Source organism: Biomphalaria glabrata, chromosome 1 (genome assembly GCF_947242115.1).
Source record: "Biomphalaria glabrata chromosome 1, xgBioGlab47.1, whole genome shotgun sequence".
Classification (NCBI taxonomy): Eukaryota; Metazoa; Mollusca; class Gastropoda; family Planorbidae; genus Biomphalaria; species Biomphalaria glabrata.
Genome location: NC_074711.1, coordinates 5,855,849 through 5,876,664, shown reverse-complemented (window position 1 = coordinate 5,876,664; position 20,816 = coordinate 5,855,849). Strand labels below are relative to the sequence as shown.

At 37.4% G+C, this 20,816-nt stretch overlaps 1 protein-coding gene across 10 annotated transcripts in view; it reads left to right on the top strand.

Moving 5' to 3' along the window:
- Window positions 1-20,816, top strand: part of LOC106071711 (Kv channel-interacting protein 4-like) — a 323,919-nt gene that overhangs the window by 152,352 nt on the left and 150,751 nt on the right. The window lies entirely within an intron of this gene.

Here is a 20,816-nt window from a genome sequence, read left to right as displayed (position 1 = left end):
ATGACATTGACAGACTCACTAGAAAATTACTAACCAAGTTTCGATGTCTACACCCCAAGTCCTCCACCATAAGGTTATACCTGCCCAGGAAGGATGGGGGTCGTGGATTGCAGAACATCTTCAAATTGTGTAAGATGCAAGTTTTAAAAATACGATCAAAACTGCTCGCCTCCAGCAATAAATTAGTTTCCTTCCTACGGAAATACGACTCCGATGCAACCCCTCTGAACCTACACAATGCTGATGTCAATATCGGTTTGGACGACGTAGGGCATGAGATTCGCCAATGGGAAGAAAAAACACTCCACGGAAAATTTCCGGCTTCATTACATGGGGACAACATCGACAAGGCTGCTTCCTTAACATGGCTCAAAGCAGGTCATCTCTACCCTGAAACAGAAGGCTTTGTTACAGCAATACAGGACAGAGTAATCAGGACAAAAAATTACGAGAAGCATATCCTGAAACTCAATGTTGTCGACAAATGCCGAAAATGTGGAAATGTGGGCGAGTCGATTGAACACATTATGGCAGGATGTCCAGCCCTATCAGAATCAGCCTACCTAGGTCGCCATAACCAAGTTGCAAAGTTAATACACCAACACCTGGCTTTGACGTACAAATTGATCGGTAAGGACACTCCCCCTTATTATAAATACTCTCCGCAAGAGGTTCTCGAGTCTACTGAACATCTGCTGTACTGGGATAGGCCTATTCTGACCGACAAAACGGTAGATTTCAATCGCCCGGATCTGCTGTTCATCGATAAAAAAGAAAAAACCGCTACCATTATCGATATCGCCGTACCACTGTCTCATAATTTAAGAAAAACTGAGATAGAAAAACAAAGAAAATATGGGAACCTAGGCTTGGAGATTAAGCGTCTATGGAAATTGTCCAAAATAACAATATACCCCATTGTTATATCAACCGAGGGGATAATAACAACTGACCTCACAGACACCTTCAAGGCCCTTAACATTCCTAGGAACATCTTCGTTGCCTGTCAGAAGGCGGTACTGCTGCAGACCTGCCACATCACCAGAAAATTCCTCAGTGGAAACTGTTAAAGGGACTACGATGAATTTTGTTTCTCTTTAGCGAAACTCGACCCTGGCAGCGCCAGAGAATGACTACTCGTTCATTTCTAACATAATAATAACAATAATAATAATAATTTGTCCTTAGTATTGAAATACTTTTTGATCTCTTAAAACGTTCTATTAGGCTTAGCGATGAAGCCACTATGGAAGCTATCCAAAATAATTATACACCCTGTTGTCATATATCAACTGAGGGAATAGCGACAACTGGCTGAAACACATTCGAAGCCTCAACTCTTTCTCTCCTCCTGACTGACGATACCAGCGTTGATTCCACCAGAGTGTGGTAATTAATTACGGAGAGAAAGTGTTGAGAATTCGTAGGGAATTCGTTACCTGTCAAGAGGGCAGTATTGCTGTAGACCTGCCACATTTTCAAAACATTTCTCAGTGGGTCACTGTTTAAATGGACTACACTGACCCTTATTTCCCTTTAACGAAGCTTGACCCTTGCAGTGCTAGAGAATGAAAATTAGCTAATTTCTATATTAATAATAATATTAGTAATAATCAACATGTATGAGTGACTACGTAATGCAGTGTGTGTGTGCGTATTAATATAGCTTTTTATATAGCGCTACTTTCATGCTTATTGCATGCTCTGAGCGCTTTTGGTCCAATCTCATTTTGTATTGGCTGAATAGATTCTGATGCAACCATTCTGATGCAGCCATGAGTAAACTTATCAAAGGTGCGAATGCCTGATGAAAGTCAGTGAGAGTTGAAGTCAGAGACCGAGAGACAGATGGAGGTGTGATTATTACAAAGTTTATATCAACTCACCGTACAGTTCTTGTACAAGCTATTTCTCCCACTTCCCATTCTAGGATCAACTTCAAATTTTGCATAATTATTCAATATCGAAGACAATACACGAAACAATAACAAAATTAACCAATCAGTTAAACAACTGATGTGAATTAAATTTAAAAAATTTGTTTTATGTAGCTAATTGAGACAAATCGTGCAGTATCGAGAGAGACAACAAATTGTGAGGTTATTTCTCTAAAATAAGCTTTTTTTTTTTTAAATTAGTGTTTTCTAAACAAATATTTCGTGTTTTTTTTTAGTATTGAGCAGAGTTAAAATATTTTGTTTGAATAGCTCGACATCTGCTGTGTCTACAGACATCGACGTTGAATATGAAGCCTGTGTAAATATAAAGACAGAAAATTTCCCCTTTCAGACCTTGTGGTCTATAGGGCAGATGATGTAAAGGTTATCTGTTTCTGTGGCTTACGGTTAACAAGGGTGTCACGTGGCCAGCACAACGACCAACCGCCTTTACTTTGCCCCAACTAATGTCAGGTGGGTGGACTCGGGGACGCCCAAAGATCCCAGTTTAAAAATCCAAAAAAAAACCCGGGACCCGCTTAACCGCTCAGCCACAGCGCCTCCCCGTATAAATATGCTGCCAATAAAAGGACATTTTCGCTCAAAAAAAAGTTTCTTCAAAGGTTCATTGGAAGTTCAGCTCTAGGGAATCAATACGACTACAACCGTGTAGCTGGAGTTACTGCCCAACCACCCCGTAACCACACCTGGCTGAGTGGGTGTGCCATTTGGACTGTCACCACGGTAAGGGTCGCTGGCCAGCCCATCGAGGACAAGAAACAACACTATTTCAACAATACCAACCGTCTGGTGTCTTCGAATGTCATACTTAGCTCAAGGGGTTAATATCGCCTAGTTGGCTTATCACCCAGACGTATTCTGGGGACTGGACTTAATCTCTCCAAGTCCATCCAAATGTCATCCATATCTGAACCGATGTTTATATTTCTATAAATAGCACCAAATCGATTTATTGGCACCTCACCTCTCCCCCCGCCTTACAAAGGCCCATAATGCTTAGATTACTTTAAATATGGTTTAAGCGGAATTTTCTCCCTTTGGAGCCCGATCCACCGCTAGTGAGTCTTAATCCTTTGAAAATTAGAGCAAAGGCTATTAATACCAATGGTTAATTTGCCATGTGAATGATGAACAGTTCGATTTTTTGTCTGTTTCCTTTTTTTTATTTACATTTCAAATGGTAAACTAAACGTTATCTGTTAAGAGACAATTCATGCCATTACACTTGTCCCTTGAAACAGTCCCGTGTGGAATGTTGGGAGATATGTGTTGATCATGATGTATTGTTGTACGTTGGAAATACAGTGGATGTATGCTGATATGTTGATACGTTGTCATTTCTTTAAAAAACATGTTTTTCGTTTACGGTTTGCTTTAGTTTTAATGAATATTTAAAGGAGTCCGTTTTTTTTTTGTTTTTTTTTTTATAAATATATTTAGAAACAATTAAAAAACTCAAAATGACTCAGGCACATCACAGACAGACAGACACACGGACACATACATACATACACACATATATATACACACACACATGCATACACACATACATTCATACATACATACATACATACACACACACATACATACATGCACACATACATACACACACATACATACATACATACATACATACATACACACATATATAAATACATACATACACACACATACATACATACATACATACATACATACACACATATATAAATACATACATACACACACATACATACATACATACATACACACACATACATACACACACATACATACATATATACATACACATACATATGTACATACGTACATACATACATACATACATACATACACACATACAAACATACATACATACACACACACGTACATACGTATATACATACATACACACATATATAAATACATACATACACACACATACATACATACATACATACACACATATATAAATACATACATACACACACATACATACATACACACACACATACATACACACACATACATACATACATACACACATACATACATACATACATACATACATACATACACACACACGTACATACGTACATACGTACATACATACATACATACATACATATATATATATATATATATATATATATACACATATGTCATATTCTAGGGAGTATTATTATAGTTCTTATTTTCCCAGTGCCAGAATCAACCGTTGAAATCAATGACCACATAATTACTCGTAGAATGTAATACTTGTTTTTTTAAATGGACGTCTGCCTATTCAGCGGTAACATATAACGTAGCCACTTCCTAACTGTAGCCTCTTCCTAAATGTAGCCTCTTTCTAAATGTAGCCTCTTCCTAAATGTAGCTTCTTCCTAAATACAGTTGACACAATTAATACACATGAGGGGGAGACACATGTCAGTCGATATAAGAAAATGTAATGTATAAAGAGCGACGATTCAAACCCTCGGCACTCACACATAGACGACTACATTGGGTTCAATACATTTTTTGAAATCATTTTTTTAAAAGTAGGCTACCTGGCGGCTAAAAACAAACCAGGTTATTTTATAAGTACTGAAGTACATTGTAATAGACCCACTAAAACAACATGAGCTTCAAGAAACACAATGATTTTATAAGTCTCTGTTTATGCTCTTTACTCCAGCCACTTCTAAACTGACTTCCTTTTACACACAGTCCTGACACACTGCTGTTCACTCAACCATGTACACTCAAGGTCCACTGGTCACTTCATACACAGGCACACACACTGCACTACCAGCCACTCAAAACACATACACTTACTATCACATACATGGCAGCTAAAGACGATATTTTAAAAGTACTTGAGTACTTGGCGGACGAAAGAGGTTATTTCTTGCAATACTAAAGTACTTGGGGTGCTAAAAGAAGATGTTAAAAACATAGACGGCGTCTAGTCTGAGTCTCGTCTCTGCACATTGTTTGTAGACATGCTTGCGTGTCTTAGTGGCTAATGTAAATGTTTGTGTGTGTGCGCGTGTTGTGCTGAGACCAAGTCTTGCTTAGGATCCTCCACCAGAGGTCGACACTTGCTGTTTGTACGCAGCCAACAAAAACAACTGTCTGAGGTCTGAGTGGAGAGTGTAAAGCTGCGGGTACACAACCCAAGAGTCAAGTTTGTCTACAGGGACATCTCTGGGAGTAATCTCCCTTGGCTTCATTGACCATCTCTTGTGAAACCTTTGTCTGCAGTGTCTTCATTTCCTGTTTTTGTTTTTCGAGGTTTCAAAACTATCGACTTAACATTTCCGTTCTTTGGCGCCATTTTTTTTCCGGAGCGGGTAGATTTCTCCTTCAGAGCTTTCTTATGGTCAACATTCCTTATAAATATAGAAAAATCCCTTTTTAAATGCACACTTGATTTCGGCAGCTTATTCAGATCAGACCATTCAAAACTAATACATATTTTTTTTTTAGAAGATTCTCCTTTTTGTGTTTTATCTATTTTGTAAAAACTATATATAGCCAAAAAGAGATAGTTAAAGAGAGAGTTATAAAGAGATTAAGAGAGAAAAAGAGAAATATAAAGAGCGAGCGAGAGATATAAAGATAAAGAGAGATAAAGAGAATGAAAAATAAAGGGGCACAAAAAGAGAGACAGAGTGAGATAGTGTTAGAAAAAGATGAGATAAAGACAAAGAAAGAAAAAGAGCGAGAGAAAGAGAGAGAGAGAGAGAGAGAGAGAGAGAGAGATCTAATGTTTTTAAAGTAAGCATTTCCCATTTAGCTCTGAACTTGCACGCACTTTTCCCACTTCAAGAAAAGCATCTCGCACCGTCTATCAAATTGTCCCGGCCATGTGATGTGACATCCAGGAAAATTACACAAGAGACCCTGAACTTCTCCAGTGGGCGACATTGTTTTATCAGCTTGTCTTTCCGGGTCACAAAAATCACGTGATCGGAGGATTGTGGGCAAGCACTGAACTCACTGACATATATAAATAATCACATTTAGACGCTTTGTTCATTAATCACTAATAATGATACTTTACAATAGAAAAACTACTTGTCTCAAATGTTTGTTTCGAGAAATAATTATCACACTGTTTGACTGTAAATGATCTTTCTTTCCTGGCGCTATTAGAACATGGTACGGGTTGCCTGAATCAGCCAGGATTAACAATGACTAGTTAACGTGTACGTATAGATTAACACATGGGATAGATGATAGCATCAGATGGTGTGACCTAACCTTACACAACGAATGATATAAATGATAACATCAGATGGTGTGACCTAACCCTTATACAACGAATGATATAAATGAGAGCATCAGATGGTGTGACCTAACCTTAAACAACGAATGATATAAATGATAGCAGTAGATGGCTAGACCTAACCTTATACAACGAATGATATATATATTTATAACTTTTATATAGCGCTACTTTCATGCTTATAGTATGCTCAGAGCGCTTTGGTCCAATCTCGTTTGTGGACCGGTGGTGGGAGGGGGTATCTAGGGGTTGGTTTTCCATGCTGCCTTTAGGCGCTCAGTAAACACAACTCTGCCCGAGTCGGGTGTCGAACCTCGAGCCCCCTTCTAGGTAGCCAAGCCAAGTTCAAGCGCACTTGGCCTCTTGACCACGCTTCCCACCAATGGTCAGACCTAACCTTACACAACGAATGAGATAAATGATAGCATCAGATGGTCAGACCTAACCTTACACAACGAATGATATAAATGAAAGCATCAGATGGTCAGACCTAACCTCATACAACAAATGATATAAATGATAGCATCAGATGGTCAGACCTAACCTTATACAACAAATGATATAAATGATAGCATCAGATGGTCAGACCTAACCTTACACTTCATACTCTGAAGCTAACTAAACATCAATTGTTGCCATAGATTTCCAGAGACGCTAGCGCTAATAACTTAACGATTATACACGTATTAGATTCACCTTCACCTACCCCTTAGGCTGTTGAACCGTTTGGCCACCACACAGGATCCGTTGACCGTCTTTCATCATTCCTCTCTGTCCCTTGTTTTGAATAGAATTTCTCCCAATGATAGGCTCGTCTCCTCTTGTTGTCTGTCCATCGCTTTCTCTGTCTTCCTCCTCTTCTTTTTCCTGGTACTGGTCGGTTGCTCTTCATTAAAGCTAAAACAAAAAGATATAAATACTACTTAAGTTCACTGTCAGTCAGGGTGCTGCAAGGTCATTTGTCAGGAAGTACATAGAAGCCTAATTCATAAGCGCGCGCATATGTGTGTGTGTGTGAGTGCGTGCGTGCGTGTGTGTGTGTGTGTGTAAGATAGAATGAGAGAGAGAAAGAGAGAGAGAGAGAGAGAGAGAGTATGCTATATAAGGGAATGATATTTATGTTTCCATCTATATATTGTTATTTTCATAGTAGTAAAGCTGTAGTCAAATTGTAGTCAAACTGAAGTTCCTTATTTCTTGACCAATACAATTATCTTGTCTAATAGACCTTTTTATGTTTTTCTGAAGAATGATTCTGTGTTTGAAATAAAGCCCCTGTACTGATAGCACATTTCCATTTCGGGTCAGTAAGTCTTGGTTTGTTTTCAAGTCTTTGGTTGGTTTAAATATTTATTAACTTCAATGGCTGGAACGCTATTTCCATTAGCTGACCAAACACTGAATATCAACATCTTATTATGAAATTTACACATCCTCTGATTATCAACATCTTATTATGAAATTTACACATCCTCTGATTATCAACATCTTATTATGAAATTTATACATCCTCTGAATATCAACATCTTATTATGAAATGTATACATCCTCTGAATATCAACATTTTATCATCAGATTTATACATCCTCTGAATATTAACATTTTATCATCAGATTTATACATCCTCTGAATATCAACATTTTATCATCAGATTTATACATCCTCTGAATATCAACATTTTATCATCAGATTTATACATCCTCTGAATATCAACATTTTATCATGAGATTTATACATCCTCTGAATATCAACATTTTATCATCAGATTTATACATCCTCTGAATATCAACATTTTATCATCAGATTTATACATCCTCTGAATATCAACATTTTATCATGAGATTTATACATCCTCTGAATATCAACATTTTGTCATCAGATTTATACATCCTCTGAATATCAGAAGTTAAACGTTTGAATTTTGAATGTAGTACGTGTCTTTGTGGATTGGTTATTGACATGTTTTTGTCATGTTATTGTCATGTTATTGTCATGTTATTGACATGTTTTAGTCATGTCATTGTAATGTTATTGATATGCTATTGTCAGTTTATTATTGTCATAATATTGTCATGTTATTGACATGTTGTGTGAATGTTCTGGACAGCAGATCACTTCAAGTGGCCCAACACTGAGAGCCCAGTGTGTCCCTGAGAGCCCATTGTGTCTCTGAGAGCCCTGTGTGTTTCTGAGAGCCCAATTTGTCCCTGAGAGCCCAATTTGTCTCTGAGAGCCCAGTGTGTCCCTGAGAGCCCAATGTGTCTCTGGGAGCCCAGTGTGTCTCTTAGAGTCCAGTGTGTCTCTGAGAACCCAGTGTGACTCTGAGAGCCCAGTGTGTCCCTGAGATCCCATTGTGTCACTGAGAGCCCTGTGAGTTTCTGAGAGCCCAATTAGTCCCTGAGAGCCCAATTTGTCTCTGAGAGCCCAGTGTGTCTCTGAGAGTCCAGTGTGTCTCTGAGAGCCCAATTTGTCTATGAGAGCCCAATTAGTCTCTGAGAGCCCAATTAGTCTCTGAGAGCCCAGTGTGTCCCTGAGAGCCCATTGTGTCTCTGAGAGCCCAATTTGTCACTGAGAGCCCAGTGTGTCCCTGAGAGCCCATTGTGTCTCTGAGAGCCCAGTGTGTCCCTGAGAGCCCAGTGTGTCTCTGAAATTTTATGTCTTTTATCATAATGTTCAGTATAACTTTAAGAGTCCAGTGTGTCACTGAGAGCACAGTATCTCTAAGAGCCCAGTGTCGTGGGCTTTAGATTTCCACGTAACACTGTCTATAGACATTTGTTTGTTTTATTCGAATACAGATTCAATTCTTTTTTCCCCAAATCCGATCAGATGCCAATAACAGTTGATCTGTTCCAATGGGGGTAAAAAAAATATTACGTCATCTCCCTCTATCGTCTGCCAATTCAGTTTATAAAATTATGCCAGAGTTTTGTCTGGAAATTTCCCATCAATTTGATTTTTTATCAAAAGTGGGTGAAGGCTGTTGAGATGAAGTAGGTCAGAAACCATTAGGAAGTGAGTGTTCGAACGACATGAGGGAAAAGTATTAGAGTGAGAGGGTGAGCCAGAGAGTGACAGAGGGAGAGAGAGAGAAAGAGGGAGTAAGAGAGTGTGTGAGAGAGCTTTGAGAGGGTGTGTCAGGGATGTGAGTCAGAGAATGCGGGAAAGAGGGAGCGCGAGAGCATTGAGTGAACTGAAGCCTTGAAACAGAAAGAAGTGGAACAGAGAGACATGGAGAGTTCGAAGGAACTTGACCCAATATTACGTAGAACCGGAAGCTGTCGCTATGATATTTGAAAGATTTATTATTATCCTGAGACAGGGGAAAGAATTAAGTAAATCACTCAAAGTCATCACCATGGTTACGGCGAGCACAACTAGCTGTAATCATTTATAATATGGTAATAGGTTTTTCTTGTGGACCTAACAACCGGATTCTTCCTCCATATTTCCTGGTAATATGTGTTTGTTGATAAATACAGATTTAAACTCATTTATCTGTCTGTCTGTATGTTTGTCTGCCTTTTTATCTATTATCTATCTATCTATCTATCTATCTATCTATCTATCTATCTATCTATCTATCTATCTATCTATCTATCTATCTATCTATCTATCTATCTATCTATCTATCTATCTATCCGTCTTTCAAACTTGTCTATAACCCTCGCTTTTTTTTATGCCCTTTATAAAAAAAAAGCAATTGACGCTTGTCAGTTGTCTTAAAAAAATATATGAACTTAAAACTTAATTAAAATTTTTTTTTGTCTTGGAGATGAATGTATATTAACATCCAATCACTACAATTCATACACATGCAGCTTATCAATCTTTGGTTTTGTTACGTCTTCATATTGGATGAGACTCTTTAGACATGGAAAACGACAAATCACAGTTTATAAATACTTTACTCTTTATTAATACTGAAAACACTTTCTTGTTCATATTCCTCCATTTTGGTTCTTCCCTCCTTTCAACACGCATTCGCACCATTTCACATTTACACTAAGATGCGCACGTAACACCCCCCCTGTTTAACAAGTTCGATGTACATCGAACGTCCAAAATACTAATCACCACATATCTTATCAGCCTATCCCAAGTTAAAATAATCTAAATTCTCTGTAACATAGTGAACCATAATGTCATACAAAACAAAATCATATTAATACCAATACAATTCTAACATTAGCTTTAACATATAACATTTATATTCACCAATTGTGATAGTAACCATCACAATACTAATTGTTATTATGAACAATTGACATATATATATCTATACATATCTCTATGTAATCATGCAGATTTCGTTAATACCACTCCCCGCCTATAATTCAATTCAAATCTATATCTGCTCACTAATCATTGTTGTGTACACTCACAATTGAACAACAACTCTCTGTTGAATATCTACTACACTCCGTGCCAGAATTTACAAATGTACACAATAAAACAGCTTAATTCTTAACAGAATGTCAGTAGTCATGATATACTCTACACAATCTCCTCAACCTTTAAGTACAGCGTGATAATGTATCTGCCACAACATTTTCTTTCCCCGGTATTGTTTTGATCTCAAAGTTATAGTCCATCAGTTGTAACGCCCACCTAGCAATTCTATTATTACCACATTTATTTAAATTAATGAATGCTAACGGAGCATGATCAGTCCATAATTGAAATTTAGCCCCCATCAGATAAAAACTTAGCTTTGTTATGCACCACACAATTGCCAGCCCCTCTTTTTCAATAGTTGCATAGTTTAATTCTGCAAGGGTTAGTTTCCTGCTTACATAAAAAACAGGGTGTGCAATTCCACTATACTCTTGCATCAAACAGCCCCCTATAGCTATGGATGAAGCATCCGTTGCCAAAATAAATTCTCTAGTACTATCGGGCAATTTTAATATTGGTTTTTCAGAAAACACCCTCTTAATCTTGTCTAGCGATCTTTGACATTGTTCAGACCAAATTATAATGTTAGATTTCCCTTTCTTTGTAAGATTTGTAAGAGGTTCAATCATTTCTGCAAAATTTGGAACAAATTTTCTATAAAAATTGCAAAGACCTAAAAGACTTCTAATTTGTTTTTTTGTTTTTGGTATACTAATATCCATTATTTTTGCAACTGTTTCTTCCAATGGTGTAATTGATTCATTTTTTATCTTGTATCCCAAAAAAGGAATTTCACTAAGTCCAATTTTTATTTTTGTTGGTTTCAATGTCAGATTGTTTTCCTTGATAATAGCAAATATCTCTCTTAGACTCTGTAAGTGTTCGTTCCAGTCCTTACTGAAGATGCAGATGTCATCCAAATAGCAAATAGTGTCTCTTCTGTGACCCAGTATCTTTGCCATCATCCTGTTAAAAGTGGCTGGGGCATTTACTAAGCCAAAACTCATCACATTCCACTGATAGACGCCGAACGGTGTCTTAAATGCGGATAGTGGTTTAGCCTCTTCCTTTAGAGGTACTTGCCAGTATCCTCTAGAAAGGTCCAACGTGGTGAAAAGTTTCGCTTTTTTCAATTTAGTAAACATTTCCTCTGCCTGTGGCATTGGGAATGGGTCAAATTCTGTAACTTTATTTAGTTGACGGTAATCCACACACAGTCTAATGTTGCCACATTTTTTTTAACCAGCACAACTGGTGCAGCACATGACGAATTAGATGGTTCTATTACTCCCAATTTAAGTAGCTCATCTATTTCTTTCTGTAACGCTTCTCTGTGATGTAATGGTACAGCATATTGAGGTAGTTTATTTGGAACTCTGCCTGTTAATTTGATATCATGTTCTATGATATTCGTTCTTCCTGGTAAATCTGTAAAAATATTCTTAAAATTTTCTAATAATGTTGTTACTTCCTTCGTTTTGTCTGACGAGATTCCCGTCACTTCCACATCTTTCCATGTTTGACTGGCATCGGTTGAAATTGTTTCTATGTGTCCCAATCTTTCCTCTGTCTCAAAGTCTACACTCACGGATGCACCCATGACCAATGGATCTTCTTTACTGCTTTTTTCACTTTTTTGTTTCGACCTAAATTCTTTTAGCATATCCACATGAAATATTTTCAGCCTTGAATCAATTTTAATTTCATAATCCACATCACTAATTTTCCTTGTTACCTTATAAGGACCCAACCATTTCGTGAATAGTACATTCTCCTTACCCTTTAGTAATACCAAAACATCTTGACCTACTTCTAGTTTGGTCAATTTCCTGTGTTCATTCACCCTAGACTGTGTTAGTTCACTTTTATCAAGTACATGTTTGTTCGCTTCTTCACAAGCCTTTATTACTTTATTTCTGGTTTCTGTCACTATATCGTAACTTTCTTTATTTCCAACATGTTCTTGTGGGAGTATTAGTTCTTTAAGAATTGTCATTGGGCCTCTTGGATTTCCTCCATAAATCATCTGAAATGGTGAAAACCCCGTGGTTTCATTACGGCTCTCTCTGTATGCGAAAAGGATTGAGGGTAATGCCACATCCCATTCTTTGGGATTGTCATCTGCTACTTTCGATAACGCTTTCTTTAACGTACAGTTAAAACGTTCACAAATACCGTTGCTCTGCGGGTGATATGGCGCTGTAAACCTTTGCCGAATTCCAAACATTTTCAAAAATGTTGTCGTTAGTTGACAATGGAACTGTGTGCCCCTATCTGACAGTACCTCTTCAGGAAATCCAAACCGTGTAAATAATGTATATAACGCTTGAACTATATCACTGGCTTCAATTCTTTTTAGTGGAATAGCTTCTGGCCATCTTGAGCACACGTCTATCACAGTTAGAATATATCGATGACCCCTATTTGATATCACCGGCATGGGTCCAATCAAATCAATCGCAATCTTACTAAATGGCCTTTCTGGTATATCTACCTTTTGTAATGGAGCTCTGATTTTTTTAGTGCCTTTCATTTGACAAACTTTGCACGACAACACATAATTTTTAATGTCTTTACTAATAGATGGCCAATAAAAGTCCCTAAATATTCTTTGTTTCGTTTTGTGAATTCCCATGTGGCCTGCATATGCTTCATCATGCCCATTCTTCAATATGATATTTCTAAATTCAGCTGGTACAACAACCTGTATAATTTTTCTTCCTTGTGACTCAATTTCTCTTACCAAAATTCCTCTTTCTATATAAAATTTTCCTCCTCTACCTCCTTTTTGGGCCAACTGACGCATCTCTGGGTCATTTTTTTTGTTCTGTAATAAACCTTTCCTTGTCGAATACTACATTATTAAGTTCTAATGTTTCTGAGTTTTGTAATAATCCTTCTTCTTTTTTTTTCTTATCTGGTAACTGGAATAATTTTTCCAGATCTCCTGCATCCAGATCCTTACATTTGGATCGAGTAATACTCATTCCGAAACACTTTTTCCAATTTCCCATATCCTTTTCATTGCAATTCTTTATACCTGGAATATTTCCAATAATCAAATCAATATGAGCATGGTCTATTACACATGCATCCACAATTCCAGTAAAATATGGTGTATCAATTTTAATTCTAGCAATTGGTAATTGTACAGTCTTCCCATCAAACATCACACAATTCCTGGATTTACCGGTATAGTCTTGTTCTTCTACTAATTTCTTATTAACACCCACTATTGTACTGCCAGAATCTCGTATCGTCCTTGCTATTTTGTTTCCCACGAAGGTCTCAAAATACTCAAGGCTTCCTGCACATGTTAACATTGACAGGCTTTGATCTCTTCTATCCCTTACTCCGCCGAATCGTCCCTGTACATTTCTTTGGTATCGACCTCGGTTACTATAAAACTGTCCTGGTCTACTACCCATTTGGTTCCTTCCTTGTCCTCTAAACCTATTTTGTTCATCATATCTATATCGTCTGCCGTTGTTGATGTAGTTGTCTCGTGTATCTCTTGTTCTGTTAAATGCAACTATTTCTTCTATGTCGCTGCCTCTGGATAGTTTCTTATCTGGATGTGCCACCTTATAGGCCCTTATCAGTCTTACTATGTCTTCTATGGATTTTGGTTCTTCTCTCCAACAAAAATATTTTTAATTCCTCCTGACACTCATAAATTGCTTTGTCTATCATTAGAAATGTCTTTAGACCGTCAAATGTCTTTTCTATTTTGGCGGTTTCAGTCCAATTTTCAAAACTACTGGTCATTCTGTCCATGAATGTCTGTGGGTCATCATTTGTTTCTATCGCACAGTTAACAAATTGTTCACGGTAATACGCCTCTGTTTTTCCGTACGTTCGTAGTAATTGTTCTTTCACCACGCTATAGCTGCTCTGGTTCATGCATATCTTCGATGGGACCTCTGCTACAAATGACTTTGATAATAAGAATGACCATTTGTCTTCGGGGTATTCCAGTTCTCTCATTTCAATTTCAAATTTCTTCAAAAAAATGTCAATGTCCATTTTAGCTTCTTCAAATATCGCACCTTTATATTTTGCTAGTTTATTCCCTGTAGTTTCCCCCTTTCTTTTATCACTCTCTTTTTCTTGGTTTGTTTTTAACTTTCTCTCTGCTGTCTCTTTTTCAAACGCTAATCTTTCTCTTTCAATGGCAACTAATTCATTTTTCTTTTCCCTTTCAATTGCTACTATCTCCTTATCCTTTTCTCTTTCTCTTTTGTCCTCCTTATCTAATCTCTCTTTTTCTTTGTCTCTTTCCATCGCTAATCTCTCCTTTTCTTTTTCCCTTTCTCTTTTGTCCTCCTTATCTAATCTCTCCTTTTCTTTTTCTCTTTCCATCGCTAATCTCTCCTTTTCTTTTTCTCTTTCCATCGCTAATCTCTCCCTCTCCATCAACCTTTCTTGTACGTATTTTCTTAGTTCTGCCCCTTCAAGCTCCAACAACCTTCCCTCTTCCTTCAACGCTGCTACCTCAGCCCTGTCCGCCATAGTCTATTTCTAATAATATCGAATCGAATGTTCTCCTGTCTCTAGATCTAGATTTTACTATCTCTACTGTCTCTTGACAGGAGATCCCCTGTGAATAATGGGATACGTGGGTTACCTTTGCGTTGGGCGCCACTTGTTACGTCTTCATATTGGATGAGACTCTTTAGACATGGAAAACGACAAATCACAGTTTATAAATACTTTACTCTTTATTAATACTGAAAACACTTTCTTGTTCATATTCCTCCATTTTGGTTCTTCCCTCCTTTCAACACACATTCGCACCATTTCACATTTACACTAAGATGCGCACGTAACAGGTTTCCTCTGAGATGTAGTTCTATTGATTGTTTTCCAACATTGAGTGGAATTTTTAATACACTGATCTATAAATATATATTATAGTATTATCATCATCACTCATTGGCCTCCTTCAGTCATAGAACGACTATGGTTCATCTCAGAGCACACTTCCTCTTGTGGCTGTGGAGCCCTATTTTGGAGAGACACTCCCGTCCACAGATAGCGCAGGTTAAGGTGGCTTTCGCTTCGGTGGTAGAGGAGCTGGCCGTTTTTCGGATTGCACGTTTTTCTTCCTGAGCTGAGATCCATGTACTTTCACTGTCCATAGCTTTCTTGGTCACTGTCTCTCTCCACCTGGTGCGGTCTAGAGCTATGTCTTCCCAATTGTCAGTATTGGTGTTCACTGATTTGAGGTCACGTTTTATTACATCTATGTAACGGAGGTGGGGGCGACAAGTTTTTCTTGTGCCAGTCGCGAGTTGTCCATAGAGGATGACTATCGGGATGCGATTGTCCTTCATCCGACGAACATGTCCAAGCCAGCACAAAGGGCGTAGTATAAATATCTATTATTATTATTATAGCTTTTATATAGCGCTACTTTCATGCTTATAGCATGCTCAGAGCGCTTCTGGTCTCATCTCATTAATAAAGTATATATAAAATGGCCATGAATCAACGTGGTATCAACGCGTGTGTCCGGCAATTCAGATCGAGAAGTTTAATTTTTGATAATTGCCAAAATAAAATGTCAACTAGATCGCTGATATTAGATTCTCTGGTTGTAACTGAAGACAGCTAGTCCAAATAAACTGTTGTAGACGTAAGTCTATTTCTAGGGGTTGAACTTGTATAGCATTTGGAACAATCTTCTGTTTAAAGCAAGATGAACAAAACTTCTGACAATCACGCAGCCGCTGACTACAACGAGGATGTGAGTAGAAACATTAGCTAAAGTCTCTTTCAACAACTTCCATCACCCTCTGGGTCAAATATTTTGTGATTTTACCATCCCAAAAGAGATACAAGACACTGATGACAAAGACAAACAGACAAACACTCTTTTATACTTCACGGCGGTTGGATCATTAAATACATTCTACCTTTGGATATACACATTTCGTATGTAAATTTTCAGTGAGTCTGGTGTGAATGTATATTTTGGTTTTCTTTTGTTATAATGTTTTGCTTGGTATAATGCACAAATTGTAAGACAAATTTCGTTATCGATAATAACAATTATTATTATTATTGTTATTTTTTATTTTTATAATTAAACGAAATACAACTCATTATAATCTACACGTCATTGTGTCACCCGTCTGCAGCTTGTCATTCAGCTTTCACACCCATATTTAGAAACTCAACTACGAAAGGACTTACTCGTGGTTACATCAGAAAATATTTAGCCAATACAAATTGTCTATCATAATTTAAACCACACATACACATAGATTTGTATGTTTCGATCTAAAATCTAAACACTTTCATCATTGTTGAGAATGAATAATTAAGCGAAATATCTAAAAAAAAATACTTACAAAACAACTAAGGTATTATAAGGGAGAGAAGCGCTCGTTTATTGCATTTTATCTAAGTACTGCAAAATGTATGTATTTATTTCCATTATTCAATATAAACCACACTGAATTAATCGCCACTAATTAATTACCTTGTTGTTTATTGTTTTTTTTTATTGAATCATACATTGTCATTGGCAATCAATAATTGTGCAAATGTTCAAGTTGATTCGAGAATGGAAAGTGGATGAAAAACATGTGGAAGAGTTCTGACAGACAGACATAGTGAGGCTATATAAGCTTTATAAAAAAAAAACAAGTTGTCTTTTAATCTTTGTAACGTTTGATTTGCGTCACGCGAAACTGAACCTGACAGTACACTGTCATTATTTCACTGTAAGATATCGACAAATCTGGCTCTAACAATTAGAAAATTATGTTGAGTCGTAAGCCAGATTTTTTAACACTTTCATTGTAATCATGAGTAGAAACGAGGATAAGAATGTCATAGCTTTATTCTGTTCATATAAACGGATACGGTATTATGGGAATTTACTTCGATTTTTAAACTGATAATCGAAAGTTTTTGTTTTGTTTGACTCGCAGATTCTTTTACAATCATTGTGGTTCTTACTATCATGGTAGATAACATTTAAGCAAAAACCAAATAAAATGGATCATCTGGCCAGTCTATTATTTCTAATCTCTATGTTAAAAAAAAAATATTTAAGGGTTATTTCCCCTGCTCTAAAGACGTTCGTTCAATGCCAGTGATCAATTAAGAATAAAAAAAAAACAACTAAATCTGAAAATCAGAATCCATTATGAAACTGAAAATTTTTGTTTAGGTCTGCTACCTAACTGCAGGCATTGGTTACATCCACTCCAGCTCAGTGACGTATTACTGTCTTAACGCTGCTCCCGTGGAGTTGAGTTCATTACGCTGAGCTCACACTTAGTTACCGCTCTCGGGCCGACGCTGAAAACACTCTCTCAGTGGTGGCTCTGGGGCTAACACGGGATTGGTAAGAATTGATTGCATCTGTCCGAATTCTAAAACCTGTTCCGGATAATGTTCCGGTTAAATACACGCGATTACTATAGTATCTGGACGACTGCTTGAGAAAGAGTGTCCGTGTCTTGCGGAGTTAGTAGATGGGTGCCTGGGTATTTAATAAGCGCCTCGGACTTTAAAGATCAGAGCTCGAGTCCTGCCCTCTGTTCTTCCCATCATGTAAGAGAACAAGGCTCGAACGTAAACAAAATGTATTCAACAGAAACGCAATGATTATATTATTTGTTGGCAAAAGTTGTGATGGTAATCATTTTTTTTTTAAAGTTAAGGTTACATTAAGAAATGAATCGGATACGAACAGCACATAGTTCACCACTTACCCGGTAACAAAAGGCCTACTATTCATGATCATGATTCATTGGCGTAGGCCACTTCGGGGGGCCGATTTTGAGTTTGTGTTGCCACACAAACTGTCTTTGTAATTTAAAAGTTAAGTTGTTACTGTTCAACTCAGAAATTCATTAAGATGTTAGTTTTGCCAGGAAGTCGAGTGGACAGTGCAACATTCCATACAAAGTCAGTCGTGGTACCATGGCCGTTCTGACAACCATGTGAGAGAAAAAAAAATGAAGCACCCACTGGGATTTGAGCTCAGAGCGTTACATTGATATCCTCGTGCTCTAACTCTTGACCATGTTGTTCCATCAAAAAAATAATAATAAAATGATGGTGGATGCCGTGATGGTTGTGATAATTGCACCTAAGAAATTGAAACTGTGATTCCAGTGCAGACTTAAGACTGGGGGTAACTGGCGTGAACTGTCTTGTTAGTACTAGTTCTGAAGGCTCTACACTCCTTTTGATAATATTGAAACCTGGTTCCGTTCCATTAGATCACTCGGTTGTAGGTTTAAATCACTTCATTACACATATCAAACTAATTTATAGCAGAGGCTGAGTGTCATTAATGCTAAAGGAAAGTGAAACACATACACATACACACACATACACACACACACTCTCAAACACACACCCATGTACATATACATTAACATATATATATATATATATATATATATATATATATACATTCTTCATTATGAAAGTTTGATTGCTAGCCCACTTGAATACTTCCACTTCTATTCGGCACTCATCTTCGCCTATTAAGAAAGTAGCTTCAGGTCTAGCTGATTTCCTTTTGTTTCTTAGGCGTTCGTGTGTCTTGCAGACAATAAAATCACTTGGATAACTTGAGAGGTCTTTGAGTTAACTCTCCATCTCTCTCCCTCTCTTCTTCTCTCTCCCTCTCTCTCTCCCTCCCTCTCTCCCTCTCCCTCTCTCCCTCTCTCCCTCCCCCTCTCTCTCTTTCATTGCTCCCTTATGTCTCCTTCAGTCCCCCGTCACGTATCGTGTCTACGTATCATTCGTTGTTGACCAAAGGTCAGTACAGCAATACATTTCTAACGCACTTTTAAAAGAAGCTTTGATTAAAAGTGCTGCTCAAAGGACCACAAATAAAGCGTGCATCAGTTTCAAACGAGTCGTGAACTAGCGCCACATCTTCACACAAAGTCAACAAAACGACCAAACTTGCATCTGTTAATTGGTTTTAGTTTTCAACTTGCGCGCTAAATACTTCAATGAAAGCATCGAGTCTTTGTATTGTATTGATTTATCATCCAATTATGCTTGAACTGCTAGGATACTCGTTCTAATCAAGATCATTAGCTAACAGAACACAATTTACTTAATTAGCTATGATACTAGAGGTTGTTGTTTTTTTTATCGTAAAGAGCTAAATATTTAATCTAACTTTGAATACGTATGCATTTCTTTCTTTAGGAATATATATTGTTGTAACTCTAGGTTAGGCACTCAACGAATAGGCATGCAACTCAACACAGTTTAACAGGAAATAATAGTTGTGTTTATTCACTAGGGTAAACACATAACATGATGATTCATTCTTCAGCTTCCTCAGAGTCTCACTACTAAGTATACCAGTCCTTTGCTACTTAACCCGAATGTGGACCAACGACATCATTCCCCGCTTCGCTCCAGGTCCCTACTACAACCTTCAGGCAGCATCAAAAGCTGGCTTCTTCTTAGTTTCCCAAACATTCAGACTCTTCACAATCCCTGATGCACTGTTATTCTCTCCGTTCTAGTCTCTTCCTGTTTACGTTCACTAGTGCGCTAGTGCGCACCTCAAGCACTGGTGCAAGGCAGGGTTACAACAATATATCTGAATATATTGTAATGACACAAGGTGCGTAGAAGTTGGGTTTAATCGGGTTTTTCCTTAGTGGCGTGACGGGTAATTAAAAAGTAGGATTACGAACTAGAGAGAGTAACGGACAAGACGCCTTAGAGGACGACACGACTGTTCCCTTTCGTTTATTCATTAGATTGTTGAAGTTATCAGCCTGCGTTATCAAGTATATTCATTGTTCAATCTGTTGTTGTGTCTTCAATGAACTCGCGTGCAACATCAACATCTAGAATCTATAATTATCTACAAAACAGACCATCAACACTATATTTGAAACTTTAAAAAGTGGCACGTCTTTTGAATCTAATGGAAAGACATCCACATTTACAACTGTATCTATCATTAATGTAGAGCTTATTGCGCCTTTTCAATATAAACAAAGTAATTAGTTACCTACAATTCATGAACTAATTTATTAATTTATAAATTAATTCATATTTTGTTAGGTACGATAAATAATTGTGGAAAGTTTCAACTTAATCCAAGATTGAGTGTGGGAGAAATAAAGTGTGCAATTATCTTAGGGGACAAAACACTACATATTTAGTAGCGATATCGCTTAATACTGAAGTATTACTTTCCC